The 18,446-nt window shown below is 44.8% G+C and overlaps 1 protein-coding gene and 1 non-coding gene across 6 annotated transcripts in view; both read right to left on the bottom strand.

Annotated features, from left to right (window-relative positions):
* FBLN5 (fibulin 5) overlaps window positions 1–18,446 on the bottom strand; it is an 85,756-nt gene that overhangs the window by 49,341 nt on the left and 17,969 nt on the right. The window lies entirely within an intron of this gene.
* Window positions 1,145–1,279, bottom strand: LOC132421451 (small nucleolar RNA SNORA1). Its single transcript, XR_009518699.1, has one exon. It is a non-coding gene; the product is annotated as a small nucleolar RNA SNORA1 (small nucleolar RNA).

Below are 18,446 nucleotides of genomic sequence, written 5' to 3'. Positions count from 1 at the left end.
ACAAATTCCAAGAAAAATATAACATTGCAAAACTGACTTAAGGAGTAAAAAGTCCTAACAGTCCATAACTGTTAAAGAAATTATATCAGTAGCTAAAAATCTTCTCTCTCTCTCTCTCTCTCTCTCACACACACACACACACACACATACACACACAAAATCAGACCTCAATGATCTTACAGAAAGATTACAATAAACTTTCCATGAAATAGATAATTCTAGCCTTCCAGAGAATAGAAAAGGAAGAATATCTCACTGTATCAAGCTAATATGTTGATACCAAACCCAGTAAGAGTAATTTTAAAAAAGAAAAGTGACATGTCATTTTAATATATAGACAGTGATGAAAAAAATCCTAAACAAAATATGAGCCAAACAAATCCAGCAGTTTACTTTAAACAAATTGTACTATATCATGACTAAGTCAGTTATACTAGGAATGAATGAAAGGTGGTTTAATAAGAAAATCCATCATTGTAATTCCCCAAAAAAGCAGATTTTAAAGCCTATAATTATCTCATAGTTGTAAAAAAGCATTTGATAAAATTCAATACCCATTAATTATTTAAAAAAAAACGAAAACTCAGCAAAACTCATTCTTAGTGAGGAATAGACACAATCTTTTTACCACCAGGAAAGAGACAAGGATTCCACTGTCAACACCTATATTCAACATATTTCTAAAGGTACCAGCCAGTGCTATAAGACATGAAAAATAAATAAAAGGTATAAAAATCAGAGAAGAAAAGAAACAAAATTCTCATTATTCACAGACAGTGTGTTTGTCAGAATCACCCAAAAGACTCTACAAAGTATTGGAAAGAATATGAGAATTTCACAAGCTATCTAGATATAAGCTCAATATATTAAAATAAGTTGTGTTTCTATATACTAGCAACAAAAGAAACACTGAATTTTTAAAGATATCATAAAGATAGCAAAAAAAAAATATATATATATATATATACACACATATATACACACTTCCTAGGAATGAATCTAGACAAAGATGTGCAAAAAGGAAAGAGATTTAATGTCCATGGATAAAAAGTTTCAATAAAATGAAGATGTCGGTTCTCTTCAAATTTATCTAAAAACTCACTGAATTGCAATCAAAATTTCAACAAGTTTTTTCTTCAAAAAAAAAAGTTACATGTCTCACTGTCACCACTGCAATAATATTACAGTGATGGAAGCAAAACCTGTGTTCTCAATGTAGTCACATTAACAATTTATGGGCCCCATGAACAACAGTGCCCATTTTCAATAGAATGAGGCTTCAACAATTTTTTTTTAAGGCACTTGGCCCAAGAATAGCCAAGACACTCCTGAAAAAGAAAGTAAAAGGAGTCTGTCTTATTAGATAGGAAGACTTATTAATGAGCTATAATAATAAACACTGAGTAGTATTGGTGCAAAAACTAACAATGGAAGAGAGTAGCAAGAACACAGATACAACACAGGTGTAGACACTTGATAAGTAAATGAGGGGACATTACAGAGCAATGGGGAGGGGAGGAGCTACTCATTAAAGGGTGTTAGGGTAGGTGATTATCCATATGGAGAAAAGTGAAACTGGATCTATACTTTTCACCATATACACTAATAAATTCCCAATAGATTCAAGAGTTATATGTGAAAAGCAAAGTCTTAAAACTTTTAAAAGACAATATAAGAAAACATATTTATGATCTTAGGGTAGCGAAGGATTTTTCAAGCAAGCCTCCACAAAAACATTCAACTACATTAAAATTGGGAATGTCTGTAGCTCAAAAAACACCATGAAGATATTGAAAAGATAAGCCATAAATTGGGAGAAGATATTTGCAACCCATACAATTGAAAAGGATTAGTATCTAGATATATAAAGAAATTTCTACAAATCACAAGTACAAAAAGGAAAGAAAATTCAATAGGAAAACAGGCAAAAGATATGATCAGACAATTTCACAAAAGAGGAAACACACGTGGCCAATAAATATATTAAAATATGATTATCCTCATTAGTAACCTGGGAAATGCAATTAAGAACACGAAAACTACCATTTTACAACTACTAGACTGGCAAAAAATTAAGAAGTCTGTCAATACCAAGTGTTGGTGAGACTGAAGAGCAAGAGAAGATCTTAATCACTGCTTAGTGTGTAAACCAGTATAACTATTTTGGGAAACAACAAAGCACTGTTTTGTAAAGTTGAAATTTCCATACCTTACAGCACACGTGTATAGCGCTCAGAAGAATGTTCATATCCTTTGTAATAACAGAAAACTAAAAACAACCTAAATGTCTTCTAATGAAAGAATTAATTAATAAACTGTGATACAGTAGAGTCTCATTGTGGAAAAGTATACAAAAGCAAAAAATAAACTGCAGCTACACGCAACAACATGGATGGGAATCTTAGAAATATAACATTGAATGAAATAAGCAAGTCTCAGAAGACCTTGAAAGGAGATACAAGGTGTGATGGTGGAGAAGCCCACAGGTTCTTAGGTTGGGTGCTGGGTTCTCCCATATGCATAGTTAATAAACATCTGGCTTACATATGTTACATATAATTTTGTGTGTATATAAAATATTGCATAAGTCCTTTCCCAGTTTAGTTCACGGTTTACTGAGACAGCATGACCTCAAGTACACTGTATTCTGATAAATATAATGGAGCAAGTTATTTTAATGCTCTGGAAACAATTCTGCAGATTTTATAGGTACTAAAGCCTCTACTGCATCACTAATAATGCTGTGAGGTAGGCACGTCAGGAATTGTTATCCCCATTTTACAGAAGAGAAAACTGAGATTCAGAGAGTTTAAGACACATATTCAAGGTCACACGGCTAGTGAAGGGCAGAACTGGAATCATGTCCAGATATCCTGGCCCTGGCCCTGAGGTCTTCCTATGGATGCTTCTCCATTAAACACTCGGAGGGAATATTCTAGTCTATTTCTGACATCTCAGTACTATGCCCTGAGCATAACTATGGTCCTTTTCCAGAAAAGCATTATTCAATTTCTTCAGATTTTCTTTCTTGGTCATGGAGCAGTGGTGCATCCCTGGGCCATCATTCCAGTTCAAAAGCTCTTAGAAGCTATCCGCACTTTGTAAGTGACCAGTGGGGGCTTTTCTTTAAGGGCAGAAGTTAATGACTGTCATGAAGCATGTCTTAGGGAACATATGGCTACATATAGCTATGCCTCTTACTTATTTTAACATCACGTGCTTTATATATATTCTTTTAATCCTCACGGAAAAACTTATGAGATAGGTATTATCCTCATTTTATAGATAAGAAAACCAAGGCCATTGCTAAGATTTACTAGGATAAGGGGCCAGGAGATAAAAAAATGACCAACAGCTCTGCACACGTGAGTGTTGGCAGTTACCGTACATGACCAATTAACGTATCACTGCCATTAAAATAAAAATGGAATCAGAGACACACAGGTGCTTTGATGTGGGATGGTGAAGATGATGACGACGATGATGATGATGATGGCTATACACAGTACTAATCTACCATTCTTTGTTTTTTTTATTTTTTGTTTTTCCTAAGGGCAGGATAAGAAAGACAATAGCACAAGTGATTCAAGTGAGGTACTAGGCATTTCTTCTTGACTCAAAGAATTATAACAGCCTGATATTTCTATAAAGAGACTTCATGGTATTATCTCCCTGACAATTTTTAATGAACAAGAGAGTTCGCTGTCTCTGAGGGACAGTGTGGATAGCTGCCTACATGAGGACAGATGGGTAGCATAAATAACAGTTCCGGGCCCCTGCCTTCTTTACTGGTGACCATCCCCCAGTGTCCCAGAAGAGTGCATGTATGAAGGACACTGAATCAGCTGGGGAGCGCATTCTCCATTACCTGTCACTGTTGGCTCAGAACAAACTAGAGTCCTTCCATTTCCTCTGTTTCCACGTGGAAGCCGGAATGCCAGGTATAGCGCTTGCCCACTCAACGTCCAAACTCCCTTCAGGAGGTAATAGCATTCCGATTTTCCTTTGAGAAACCATCTTTCCTCACCTTTAGTGTGGAAAGTGTGTTCCAGATAGCTCTACATCCACTACTGGCTCCGGCATTGGACCTGTGATGCAGGTTTGGTAAATCAAAACCCCACATGTTTCTGGTCACAGTGATGAGTTTAGGAATGGCCGTGTGACCCAAACTAGCTAACAGAGTCTGACTTTATCCTTTTAAAAGAGCTCTAAAGATTGAGGCAATCTCTCTGTGTGGCTAACCTGGTAAGAGAAAAGCCTGCAGCTGCCAGGGGCTACCTCTTGAGAGAGCCTGCCCTGAGAATGAAGAAGCCTTTGTATTGGAGACAGGAGATGGAGAGAGAAAAAAACCAAGTCCGTATGATATGATCCAGTCATCCAGGGCTCATGCTACTCGTGGACTTCTCAGTTATGAAAAAATAAATTATGTGGTCATGCAGTTGTGTTGTTGTTATTTTATTTATTTTTTTGCTTAAGCAACTCTGAGCTGGGTTTCTGTTACTTGCAACCACAAGAGTCCAGATGATGAATACATTGAATGTAATCAAATTTCCCTACAACTTTACTGAACCACAGAGTCCTAATATTGGCGTTCATTTTGCCCAAAGCCAGAGCACCAAGAGTAATAAGTGAATGTGTTTCCTTTTAAAAGGTAAATATTGAGAAACCTGCTCTGGGATCCTAGAAATCTCTGCAGAATACATCAGTCTAAAGCAGTCCTCCCCAACCTTTTCCATTTGGGGGCACACACAGAAAATTCTAGAAGTGTGTAAGGCACAATGGAGAAAGCAAAGGCAACTGGCCCAAGGACTCAAGCACCCCGAGCCCTTGGCAACCATCCCAAGAGCTGAAGGGACCAATCCCCAGGCACCCCTGCCTCCCAGGGACCAGGTGGGAAGCTTCACTAGAAGAAAGTAAAGGTAGGAGGCGAGGGAAAGTAGAGGTAGGGATTTCAGAGCAAATCCTCAAATGAGTCTTCTCTTAACAAGATGGGTGACCTGCCTTATCTAACAGTACATTCCTCATCCTCCATACACCATTCTGAAACAAAGTGATTTTCAATTATTAGCATTGTTCTTCAAAATCAGCCTGCCAAAACCCAGCTGTTTCCGCACAGTCAGGCTTTCTGGGCTGTGTGGCTCTGCCTTCGTGGGAAGGACCCTCGCTCTGATGAAACTGCTTCTGCTCTACAGCAGACCCAGACGTTCAGCCAAGAAACAAGGGGACAGAAGGTCACTGGACTGGGGGTGGAAGGCGGAGTATCCATAGAGCCGGGCCGAAAGAATGCCATTATTCAAGAAATGATTGAAGAGTTTCTCCAAGACTGGCCAGAGGAGTCACCGTCTTTGAACTCTGGGGGTTTAAGAACGCTGAGCACCCAGTTGGCAGAGTCTTCCGTTGACCCTTTAGGTCAAACAAGGTTAGAAGGGTGGAAGGAGCTTCTTTTCTTTATAAATCCAGGAGCTCGACTTTGTCTGCGAGTGCAAAGACTCTTAAGGAAAGGCACATTGCTGTTTTATTAATAACTGCATCTTCCTGTTTATCCAGCACTTATTACCCAACTTTCTTGGACAGCCGGCCCGTCAACAAGCCAACAAATATTATCAAACCTGCTCTATATGCAAGACAGGAGGCAGGGGATATGAGAGAGACACAAAGATGCCTAAGACATGTGGTTTCAATAAGTCAGGAGCATAGACACATTTCTAATTAAGTCTAAGGTAGATGATGATAAATGCCCCAATAGAGGTACCAGCTAAGTGTTTGGAGAACTCAAGGGAGGTGGGGAGGGAGTCCAATGGGCTTGGACGGGGTGGTAAAGATCTAAGAAGGCTTCCTAGGGGAAATCACCTAAGGTCTGGGTCATTAAGGATAAGAGCAAAAAATGGCATTCCCAGTGGCTTCTCATGTCACATGGGTCCCCCTCCCGGAGGAAAAGGGACTGTGTCTTGTGTTTTGGGCTGAATTGTGTCCCCCCAAAATTCATATGTTGAAGTCAAATTGTGTCCCTTAAAATTCATATGTTGACGTTTTAACCCCCAGTACCTCAGAATGTGACTGTCTTTGAAGATAGGGTCTTTAAAAGTGATTAAGTTAAACTGAAGTCATTAGGGTGGATCTTAACCCAATGTGACTGGCATCCTCATAAGATGGGGGAGTTTGGACACAGAGATACACATAGAAGGAAGACGATGTGAAGGTGACTTTTTATAAGCCAAGGAGAGAAGCCTAGAACAGAACCCTCCCTTGAGGCCCTCAGCAGGATCCAACTCTGCCTACACCTTGATCTTGGACTTCCAGCCTTTGGAACTGTGAGAAAATAGATGTCTGTTGTCCTAGCTCCCTAGTCTGTGGTGCTTGTTATGGTGACCCGAGTACACTCGGACTTTCTGTGTGCTTCGCCCTGGCCCTGAACACCTCCCACCCTGGAGACTGTCCCCAGCCTCCCAGAGGGACATGACCGGCTTGCCCTCCTCCCTCCCCCACCTGGTCTCAGGGTTCTTAGCGTGGCTGTGGCTCGCTGGGCTCAACTCTGGAACTGCACACGTTCTTCCTCATGGTCAGTAGGCTGCCCTGGAACGCGATCCTGGCGATCCTGTCCTCCTCATGAGAGCTAAAAGCCAAGTCACACTATCTCCTACTGTCTTAATCGCTTTCTATTTTATTAACCCTTCTGTGATTCGTCCACTTCTGAAGTACCAGGGTCTCCTATCTCCTTTTAATTTTTTTTTCATCTTCAGAGGGAGATCATGCTAACAGCCACATTTGTTCCATTTACAACTCTTTATGGAGCTTGAACGTGGAAAGAACAGAGCTGTATGACTTACAAAGTAGATGTGGCTTGGCCTGCCCCTGCAGCTGGGTTGGGGCAGAATTCTTGTGAAACCAAACTCTAGAGAAAGGAACTGAGGCCGATGCAATGAGCCTACTTTAGAAAGACAGTTCAATTCAATGCCCTGACTCACCTTATCCCGACAAACACTAGCCTGACCAAACTGCTTAGAATATAAAAGTTAACACGGGCACCAGAATCAGAGCTCCCGCCATTGTCTGCCTGAGATCCTGTGTTGTTCGTTTGTTGTCCCCACGATGAGTGAGAGCACCTAACTAATCCTACAGATCACGCTCCTCTGTGAGGCCCACGGAGAAGAAGGGACCTGTTCAAGGTCACTCAGCTTCCAAATGCGGTCTCTTTCCACAGCACAGCACAGTTTCCTGGGATTAGGAATCCTGCGCCTTTGGGCTTTATCCCAGCTCTGCAAATGACAGGCAAGGTGACACTGGACAAATTATTTCCCATCCCTGGTCTCCAGATTCCCAACTCAACTATGACCATCCTGTCTCTGGGTACACTTCCTTGACTCTCTTGGGCAGAGTTAGTTGTCCCCACAATACTTATGCCAGGGCAGCCATGTGGTGGTGTCCGAAAGAGCTGGCAACCCCCCATCCCGGGGATACACACACACACACACACACACACACACACACACTCCATTTCCCTTGGGTCCTCAAGGGAGCCCTGCCCCCAACTAAAGGACGAAGCTTGGCCCTAGCCCACCCTCAGCACTCCCCCAGCCACAGTGCTACCTTGGGAGGATCCATAAACACCTCAGACCTCATCTTCAACTCCCCTTAGACAGGGAAGATCAAATTTTACATTTAAAACCCAATTCCAAATGTAAAATAGCTAGCTAGTGGGAAGCAGCCTCATAGCACAGGGAGCTCAGCTTGGTGCTTTGTGACCACCTAGAGGGGTGGGGTAGGGAGGGTGGGAGGGAGACGCAAGAGGGAGGAGATATGGGGACATATGTATATGTATAACTGATTCACTTTGTTATAAAGCAGAAACTAACACACCATTGTAAAGAAATTATACTCCAATAAAAATAAAATAAAATAAAATGCACTAGTGAAAAAAAAAAAAAAACAAAAAAAACCCCCAATTCCAGTCTGGCAAAATCTCAACTTTGTTCTTTTGAAACCTCAGGGTAGGAGAGGCGTCAGACACTTGAGAGTTCTGAAAGTACCACTTTGGGAGTTAGGAGAAGTGTTCTACGCAAGCCAGTCATAAAATTCTAATTCATTTACCCGGAAAGTTCCCAAGAGGTTTACAGCTGTGGCATCTGGGCTGGGTTGCAGTTTGTTTGAACAAAGTGCTGACAAGCCCAAGATCAAGGTTTCTTCCCTTAGTGCCAATCTGCTCGTCATAAAGGGAAAACCCTGAGTCATAGTCCCAACCTATATTCTCCCTCCCACCCCCATCGCAGCTAGCTCGCCTGTAATTTGTCAAAGGCAGAAGAGTGAGGATGTGTGGGCTCTTCCCCACCTGCTGACAGGGGAGGTGAGTATCAAGGTTTAAGTACAGCACAGAGACATGGCAGACTCAGGGAGCCACACTTGGCCGGATGCCCTATGGCGTGGTTGGATTTTGGACAACCCTCCTTGAACCCAGACAGCGCAATTCATTGGAATTTTATAAAAATCGTCCATGAAATCTATACATAAATTTAATAATGACCCTTAGAACAACAAACTAGTGAACATAACAAAAAGAGAAACAACACACAGAGATAAAGAGCAAACTAGTGGTTACCAGTGGGGAGAGGGAAGGGCGAGGGCAAGATAGGGATAGCGGATCAAGAGGTACAAACTGTTATGTATAAAATAAACTATAAAAATATATTGTACAACACAGGGAATATAGCCAATATTTTATAATAATTATAAATGGAGTAAACCTTTAAAGTTGTGAATCACTGTGTTGTACGCCTGTAACATACAATTTTGCACATCAACTATACTTCAATAAAAAATAATAATAATAATGACCCTTAGAAAAAACTTGAGTGTGAAAAAAGTTAAAGAAAAAGGTAATGGGGAGAAGAGATCAGACCAAATAACTCCCAGGGTTTCTGTCAATGTTCGACCTTCCTTCTTAGGTGTGGGATGATTATAAAGCAAGGAGTCCGACTGAGTCTTCAATACTCATTTGACAAATACAAATGATGGACCAGGCACTAGGGATAGAGCAGAAACAAGATAAGAGATGGAATAGATAATAAACAAATAAGTACAGCCAAGATATGGAAACAACCCACATGTCCATCTGTGGATGAATGGATAAAGAAAAGGTGGTATATACATAATATAGAATAATATTCAGCCATAAAAAAGGGAAATCTTGGGCTTCCCCAGTGGCACAGTGGTTAAGAATCCACCTGCCAGTGCAGGGGACACGGGTTCGAGCCCTGGTTCAGGAAGATTCCGCAGAGCAACGAAGTCCGTGTGCCACAACTACTAAGCCTGCTCTCTAGACCCATGAGCCACGACTACTGAGCTCACGTGCCACAATTACTGAAGCGCCCACGCCTAGAGCCCATGCTCCGCAACAAGAGAAACCACCGCCATGAGAAGCCTGCACACTGCAATGAAGAGTAGCCCCCGCTCGCCGCAACTAAAAGAAAGCCCGTGCCCAGCAACGAGGACCCAACGCAGCCAAAAATAAATAAATAAAACAAATAAATTAAAAAGAAAAAAAGCGGGGGTGAATCTTTCTATTTGCTATGACATGGATGGACCTTGAGGGCATTATGCTAAATGAAATAAGTCAGAGAAAGACCAGCTCCTCAGACCTCACTTATATGTGGACTCTTAAGGGGAAAAAAGCTCATAGATACAGAGAACAGATCGGTAGGGGGTAGGGGTGGACAAAATGGGTGAAGTGAGTCAAAAGGTACAAATACCCAGTTATAAAATAAATAAGTCATAGGGATGTAACATACCTCATGGTGACTATAGTTAACAATACTGTATTTCATGTTTGAAGGTTGTTGAGAGTAGATCTTAAAAGTTCTCATCACAAGAAAAAAAATTTTTTTATCTATGTATGGAGATGGATGTTAACTAAACTTATTGTGGGGATACGATATATACATTGAATCATTATACTGTACACCTGAAACTAATATAATGTTACATGTCAATTATGCCTCAATAAAACTATTTAATTAAAAGATAGTCATCGGGCTTCCCTGGTGGTGCAGTGGTTGAGAGTCCGCCTGCCGATGCGGGGGACACGGATTCGTGCCCCGGTCTGGGAGGATCCCACATGCTGCGGAGCAGCTGGGCCCGTGAGCCATGGCCGCTGAGCCTACATGTCCAGAGCCTGTGCTCCGCAACGGGAGAGGCCACAACAGTGAGAGGCCTGCGTACCGCAAAAAAAAAAAAAAAAAAAAGATAGTCATCAATCAGTGGTTCTCAAAGTGAGGTCCCGGACCAGAAGGATTAGCATCACTTGAAAGCCCAGGCCTCACCCCAGACCTACTGAATCAGAAATTCTGTGGGTGGGAGCCAGCAATCTGTGTTTGAAGCCCTCCAGATGATTTTACACACTCTCACGTTTGGGACAAGTAATAATGATACGAGCTGTGACGGAGAATGATTGCAGGGTGACTTTGGACAGGTTGGTCAGGGACAGGCTCTTTAAGAAGGTATCATCTACTGAGCTGAAGCCTGAAAGAGGAGAATGAACAAGAGAGAGTTCCAAACAGAGGGACTTGAAAGTGCAAAGGCCCTGGGGTAGGGATGCTCTGTTTGAGAAGACAAAGGAGGCCAGAGTAGCCCGTGATCAGTAAAGAGCATCTGGCCCATCTTACGGGAGGAGGAGGGTCTGAAAGTCAGCAAGTCTACACTCTGGTTGACCTCTCCCATGGATAAACTGTGGGATATTGGGACAGTCACAGAGCCCTTCCAAGTATTCTCTAAAATGGGGAAAACGATCCTGAGCCTGCCTACTGGGCTGTCTGAGAATTCAGTGGATGCGAAAGCATTTGGAAAAGCAAGAGGCAGTGTTCAAGTGGGAATTATTATAATTAAGGGAGTCCCTTAAGGATGTAACTATAGGATCCAGCTTCCCACAGTGAGTAGCCATCAGACCACAGGCCAGCACCACCTAGTCCTGGGCCAGCTCCTGCTCTCTAGAGCTAAATGAGATTGAGACAATCCTTTAAAAAGGGTCTGTTTAGAAGGTCTGAGGTGCAGGATTTCCCAGAAAGGTCTGATTGTGGAACTTTTACATTCTTAGCCCATTGGTCAATCTAAGAAGATTCTTGGCTTCGCAAGGAATTTGTGTTTTGCTCCGGCTGCTTGCAAATTCTCCCCAGGTGTTATAAAGGCAACGCCAGATTTCTTACAGGACCAGGTCATGTGCTATCATCACAGTCAGAGCTAATTTCATCACCATCCACTGATGCCCCTTTCCTGGAGGGACTCAAAAAAGGGATCATCTCTGCCTCAAGCTTAAAAGAAGGCTCCAAGCAGGACTCTTAGAGAGCATGGAGGCGATATCCTTAGAGGCGGTCCAATCATTAGTTTAGACTTACTGCAAATCGCTGCCTCCAGTGAAAAGATACTATCTCTAGAATCTACCTGCCTCCGGAAGGTACCCTCACCTAGTAGTCACAAGCATGTCCACATCCTGAGTGGTCAGGGCTGGAGGGAGCCTTGGAGACTGTGGTGCGGCCCCTCTTGTATAGATGGGGAAATGGAGCCCCGAAAGAGAGGGAAAAGGAGCCACGACCCCCCACTGAGTTTGTTGCAGTGATGAGATTAAATCAAGACCCCAGTTGTGATTTAATTCCTGGGCTCCTAAACCAGGAATCTTCTTCAAACAGATGTCAAGACACCACTTAAAAACCAGTGTTTACAAAAAAAAAAAAAAAAAAAAAAAAAAAACCAGTGTTTACAGAACAGAGTCCAAGAGATTGGCATGGCATTCAAGTCCATGCCAAGTTCCTGCCAAGTTCCTTAGCCTCATCTCTCACTCTACGGCTGCCCCGACCCCACCCCATGTCCATGCTGCAGCCGTGCACTGGCTGTCGTAAATGGGCAGGTGACCAATGGGCTCACGACCAAGGCTGGTCCTCACCAGTAGTCCTCAATGTGCCGTGAAGCTTCTGGCCTCCATGTCTTTGCCCAGGCTGTACCCTCAACCCAGAAAGCCCTTCACCATCTGCCACATGAAAATTCTACTCAAGCCTCCAAACATCGACTTAGAGGCCATCATATCCATTGCCAGAGTGGAATCTCTATCCCTTGCGGGCACCCCTACAGCACCCAGCCATACTGCTCTCACCACCCCTCACACTCCGGCTCATGTAAAGACACTGATGAGTTATGGGCACCCACCCTTCCCCAACTCTCACTCACATCTGCTCAGCTGTGAGATCCTGAAGGCAGGGACCAACTCTTATTCATCTTTAGATTCCCTCCCAGCACTTGGCAGTGTCTGACACAGAGACGTGCTCAGTGAATACGTGTATAATCAAACGGATGCACAGATGTGGAACACCTGTCCTTATGGAAGGATTCTGTGATCACTGCAGCCAGGGCCAACAGAGAGCCTCATACCTGCTTTGGCTGCTGTCCCATTACCTCGGGCTATAACTATGTATGTGTTGGGCTCCCTACGTCCTACCAACCTACCTCAACTCCTGGCAAGAGACTGAATTCCCGAAGGTACTGATGATGCCTGATTTATCTTTGTGTGAACAGCACAGACCCCAGCATGGAAAAGATAAACGAATGAAGTCCATTAATGATAATAAATTAATCTATGTGGACAACGGTACCTGAGGTGTAATCAGTTTCTCTCACTCATTTGAACACTACGTACAATTCACCGCATGTCGCTTTTCTGCTTGTTCAACAAATACTTATCAGGTGCTAAAAATACAACAGTGAACAAGACAGAAAGTTCCTGCTGGACAGAGAGACATTAAATAAATAATCACAAATGTCTATTTATCACTGTTACAGAGCATGCAGCAGAGGACACAGTACAGGATGCTGTGGTCACTGCTAAGTTGGCTCTGAGTTCATCGCCCGCCCTAGCGCCCCCCTCCCATCATGTTTCATTTTGGTCACAGTGGCTTCAGCAGAAATGGCCACCCCTCATCCAGCTCAGATGCAGAAAACAGATGACTTGTCTTTCTCCCCAATGGGAATGAAGCAGAGTCCAGGTTTTTTGTGTCTTTGCAATATTTAATATAATCTCCCTTAAATTATTATCCCTTGCTTCCCATGGGAACTGTTGAAGATGCCAATTTCATACTGATTCCGGATGCAAAGTCTGTTCTGTCTGACCTCATTGATTCCTGGGGGATGCGTTAAGACCTGTGAAATATGTGGGGCTCATAAATCAACTCTGGCTGGGTTTCTGCACATGTTTTAGCTTGAAGGAAAGTCAGTTCACACTGACAAGTCCCCCACGCCTCATCGCCTCCCAGCCCCGACCCGCCCGCGTCCCCTGGAGCCTGTGGATGTTGGCTGCCTGGGGCAGGGCCCAGGGCTGGCTGTCCCCATCTCCCCTCTGGCCCGGCTCCGACAAGCCGAGGGGAATGGGAGGTCAGTCCTTAACATCCAGTCTGATGTCTGAGTCTCTCTGGAGGGAAGGAATCCTGTGAATGTCCTTTCCCTGCCAGCCCCCAAGGAGATGGCCCAGGGACCCTTCCCCAAGCATGCACCTCTGTTTCCAAGGCAAACAGGAACCTCCTGCCGCTTGCTGGGCTCCAGGGGATGCCAACAGCGTGTCATACAATTGAATGGAGCCCCTTGGAGTTTTGCGAGGAGCTGACCCTGGCTGGAGGCGGATCCCTGAGAGCCAATCCCTCCCATGGCAGAGAAACAAAGTCGCAGGTCCAAGGTGGAAAGAACACAGCCTTCCACAGATTTCCCCTGTGGCACAGCCCAAAGCGGAAAGGGTGGTGGAGGTGGGTCTCTTTGTAAATCAGTCTGAACAGATGGCTGTTCACAAGCATCTTTTCCCATCAGCCCCTCAGCTACAGTGTAAATTCAATTCAGTTCAACACCCACTGAGTGCCGGTGGTCCAAGGAAGCATGCCAGGTGCGGGGGCACACACAGTAACCACGGCCCTGGCGTTCAAGGAACAGAGACACGCTTGGTTATCGTGGTCCTCCCTTGGCACTCAGCACAGTGGGGGCCGGTCGAGGGGGTGGGCTTTGAGGGGTGATGAGAGACCCAGTATGGAAGTGAGTGAAGGTACCCCCACTCGCCTGAGTTGAACGGTGCCCACACTCTCCTTCCATTCATCCCTTCACTCATTCATTCATTAGTTGTCAATAGCTTACTGAGAATTCACGCTGCCAGATGCTGAGGATAAACAGGGGATGCTGGCGCAGTGGCTGCGTCCAAGGAACCCTCCCGCCACGGTCCCAACTCCCAACACCCACGCCCTGGTGAGAGCACGTGGGCACCGGCCTGTCCTCTGTCACACACCTGGGGCATGCCAGGAAGCCGCGGCCCTTCTGCCTCCAAGTGGGAGACCAGCCAGACTGCTCGGGGGTCATCTGACTCAGGGGTCTCTCTGATGACGGGTCAGACCAGCCCACCAGCACTTCCCAGTCACTGCCTGCTCGGCCAGCGTGGCCTGGAGTCTGTCTTTCTGTCTGTCTGCGTGTCCATGTGTCCAGAGAGGCTGGCAGCCAAAGGAAGAGAATGAATGTACCCATCTGCCTCCTAGGCACCCCCAGGGGTAAGAGGGCCCCAGAGAACAGCTCAAAGGCAGGCCCTCTGGCTGAGTGGATCCGGGGAGAAGAATCAGCGCGTGGTCGCAAACCCAAAGGCGGTGCCTTTTCCTCGCCTTCTTTTTTTTTTTTGGGCCACACTGCTTGGCATGCGGGATCTTAGTTCCCTGACCAGGGATCGAACCCGTGCCCCCTGCAGTGGCAGGACAGAGTCCTAACCACTGGACCGCCAGGGAATTCCTCCCCTTTCCCTCTCCCTCCTCAAACCTCCCCACCTCGGATAAGCTGCCAGCAAGCACCTGCCCCATCTGCCCCTGTGGCTGGGCAGGGATTGGCAAGATATGACGCAACAGAGTTGCTGCCCCTCCGGGAAGGGGTAGGGAGAGTGACAGCAGCTGTTGCTTAGCGGTTGCAGACAGGACTATCAGACACTCAGCACATCCTTTGCTAAAAACAAGTACTATCATCCCATCTGGTAGATAGGCCACTCAAAGGGTTTACCGCTCGGAGCCAGGCACCTGTGCGGGGGTGGGGTTCGAACCCCAGCATCTCTGAATCGAGAGCCCACGCTCTCCCCACGCATCCAACTGCCTTCCACCACTCCCTGGCCTAGTCACCGACTCCTTCCAAGCCTTTGAGAAAACAAAGATCCCCTTTCTTTGGGTAACAGCAGATATTATAACTTGGGCCTCACAGATGATATTTGCTTGAGGCTGTTGTTGGCAACAATAAATACGATTCCTAATTTATGGTTTTAATCAGTTTCATACTGATTTTGAAACTGACCATACTGATCAGTTTCATATGGTTTTCAATCAGTACGCATGCACACACTCTCCACAACACTGATACTTTGCTTTCATATGGTATTTGTACTTCTTTATTTCATTTAATCCTTTCCTAATAGCACAGAGAGTTCCCAAATCACTGTTTCTTGCATCACGCTGGGGTGGGGGCAGGAGCCGCAGACGCCATGCACACACACAGAGCAGAGCCACGCAGAGCTCCCGCAGAGGCTGCCAAGGCAGGCGCAGAACCTATGCGAGCAGTTCTGCTCTCAAGTTTTCCAGTGGTGTGCTCACCCCCCTTCATCAAAAGGATCTTTGAAAAGAAATCTACAACCAGTATTGACGACAAAGGAGGAGGTACAGACACCTTCCCACACATCCAGAACCACTGCGCCTCTTTGAGAAGCATCATCACATGCACCTCCCACTAATTTCAAGCACACGTGGCTGAACGGGCTGCAGTGGCCCTCCAGCAGGGGCTCTCTGGAGATCTGGCCTTAACACCCGCTTTCACTGGGACCATCCAAAGCAAAGCTGGGTCATGCTGCTGCTCAAAGTTCCCGCTTCTCCATCCTCTTGCGATCCCCACACTTGCTCTTCACACACAACTGACTAATCCCAGAATGGAACATATTGAAAAGGAACACGACCAGACCAAGGAACATAAGGTGAAAGCCAAGAAAAAGTTGTGGTTCATTGAGAAAACTGCCACGCTAGGCAGTGGGGAAGTGCCTATTCCACACACAAAGGCACCCAGGGCCGGGCGTGCCCCACAGTGGGTTTCCACCCAGCGCGGAGGCTGGCCAGTGCCCTGGACCTCACCGCAGGCCGGGGCCAGTCCCCGTGGGTGGCTCCAACTGTGGGTGGTTCGGGCTTCCTCATAAATGGAGGACTGACACGGTCCTAGCAGAAGATGTCACCAAGTGTGTGGGCTGACTGAAACACACAGGTAGAGAAGGACCACATCCAGGTGAGAGCGAGTTAACAGAAAACCCAGGCTGTCTGGACACAAACATTATCATTCCTAAGGACTGGGAATTGAAGAAATCATCTGGTCCAGGGAATGCGTTTTGCAGACCGATGAAGCCATGGACCCTTTCTCAGAATAATGTTTTTAATTGCATACATTAAATTCACAGGATTATGAAAGAACCCAATTACACTGAAAGACAGTTATCAAAATATTTTTTAAACATATATGTAATATGTATAGTAACATACACGCTTCTTTATCAGTGACAAAAATTAGAAATGACAAGACTGGACAGCAGGTCTAATATCTCCTACAATTTTCAAGTAACGGTAAGTGAGAATACCTCAAAATAATATTTCAAAATACATCAAAAACTTCAAAATATGTCAGAATAACTGGTACAGCTGTAATGGGATGTATAAATATCTGTTTCTCTTGTTAATACTGCCACAGGTATTGCTAAGAGTCCTGTGGCTTACTGCCTCTATAAAGAAAAATCATACTGAATTTCATTAGAAGTTAGTAGAGAAAAAAGATGAAAATGGATCCCCTAAATTCCATCCACAGACCCCATATTAAGACACCTAATCCCTTCTTTTTACAGATAATAAACCTTAGGCCAGAGAAGCCAAGTGACTTTCTTAATGGCACACAGCTGCTCTGGGATCAGAGTTCAGCTCTTACTGATGTCCTGTCTCTACCACTACAGCATGCTGCTTCAATTTAGGCTTTAAAAACATTTCTTTTGGATTTTTTGTTTTTGTTTTTAAACAAAAGTAATACATTCTTCTAACAGATTCATATATATAATATGGGAATTTCATTTAAAAAATAAAGTTTCTACCTTTCTTTAAATGCAGGCCTATCTAAGAGTAGACAGATGGACAAGAGCCTTCCTGGACCAGCAGGATCACATCATCCAGGAGCTTCTGCAAAAGGCGGAACCTCGGGCCCCAGACCAGACCTGCAGAGTCAGATTCTGCATTTCCCCAGGTGACTCAGGGGCACATTCATGTCTAAGAAGAGCTGCTGTGAACAACCTCCTGGAGCCCCTTCTCTGCTGCATTCTCCTTGGAAGCACAAGTAACCCCAACCCCTGACACTGAAAGTGGCGAGAATTCAACCCTCAACCCTCTAAAAGCCTTGCATTCTTAAGTCTGATTCCCAGAGGAAAGAATAAACAATAACAGAATAACAGGACTAGGGGTTTGGAGTAGGAGAATTCATCACTGGAATGATGAGATCTGACACAGTAAAAATAACATTGTAACAACTAACTGTTATTAACCCTTACTGACAGCCAGCCTCCATACTAGACCAGGCACATGCACTATCTTATTGAATTCTCACAAATATCCTACACGAATAGTTAATGCTGTCATCCCTATTTACAGATGGAAAAACAGGTTCAGAGAGGCTGAGCTGCTTGCTCACCGTCCCAGCCAATGATCGGGAGAGACCTGAAGCAAGATGGGACAACCTGAGTGGGGGGGCCGCATGTGAACATGCTTGCTGAGGCCCAGTTCACAAGGACATCTGAGCAAACCTGACTGTGTCCCACCTCAATCCTGGGTCCCCCTCCTCACCAGGCCTGCCTGGTCCTGATGCCTTTAGCAGCTAAAGAACCGAGTGGTTTCTGCTTCCTGTGCTCTCTTTCCGGTCTCATCCAGAGGACTTGGTTTCAAACCTGTGTTAAAAAAGTAAGAAGAAAAGCCTGCAGGCGGCTGCCCCATCCAAGCACTCTTGCCCTTGTCTTACCTGCTGGGTGGTTAATTGTTTTGTTCCGCAATTAAATAAACCTAGCCTTTGCCGGCATCTCGAAGCATCTGACTGAAGTCTCATTAAGCACTGAACTGGGCAAAGCCCAGCAAGGTCTGCAAGGTGGGTGAGTACCACGCTCGGTTTTAGGTCATTTTAAAAGTTTTCAAGAACTAGGCCCTCAATACATTTTCAGACTCGATGACTCTCTACAGGTTATCTCAAGACCCTAGGATCTTTCTCAATTAACATTTACCACGTGATACTCCATGCAGACACCGGGCAAGATATTTTCACAAGTTATCTGTGCGGTAGGCTTTGTTGTACCCAATTTACAGATGAGGAAACTGAGGCTCCAGTCTCACAGCCAGGAAGTGGCCAAA

Source organism: Delphinus delphis, chromosome 2 (assembly GCF_949987515.2).
Source record: "Delphinus delphis chromosome 2, mDelDel1.2, whole genome shotgun sequence".
Lineage (NCBI taxonomy): Eukaryota > Metazoa > Chordata > Mammalia > Artiodactyla > Delphinidae > Delphinus > Delphinus delphis.
The sequence above is the reverse complement of the archived record's forward strand: the minus strand, read 5'-3'. Positions and strand labels throughout refer to the sequence as shown.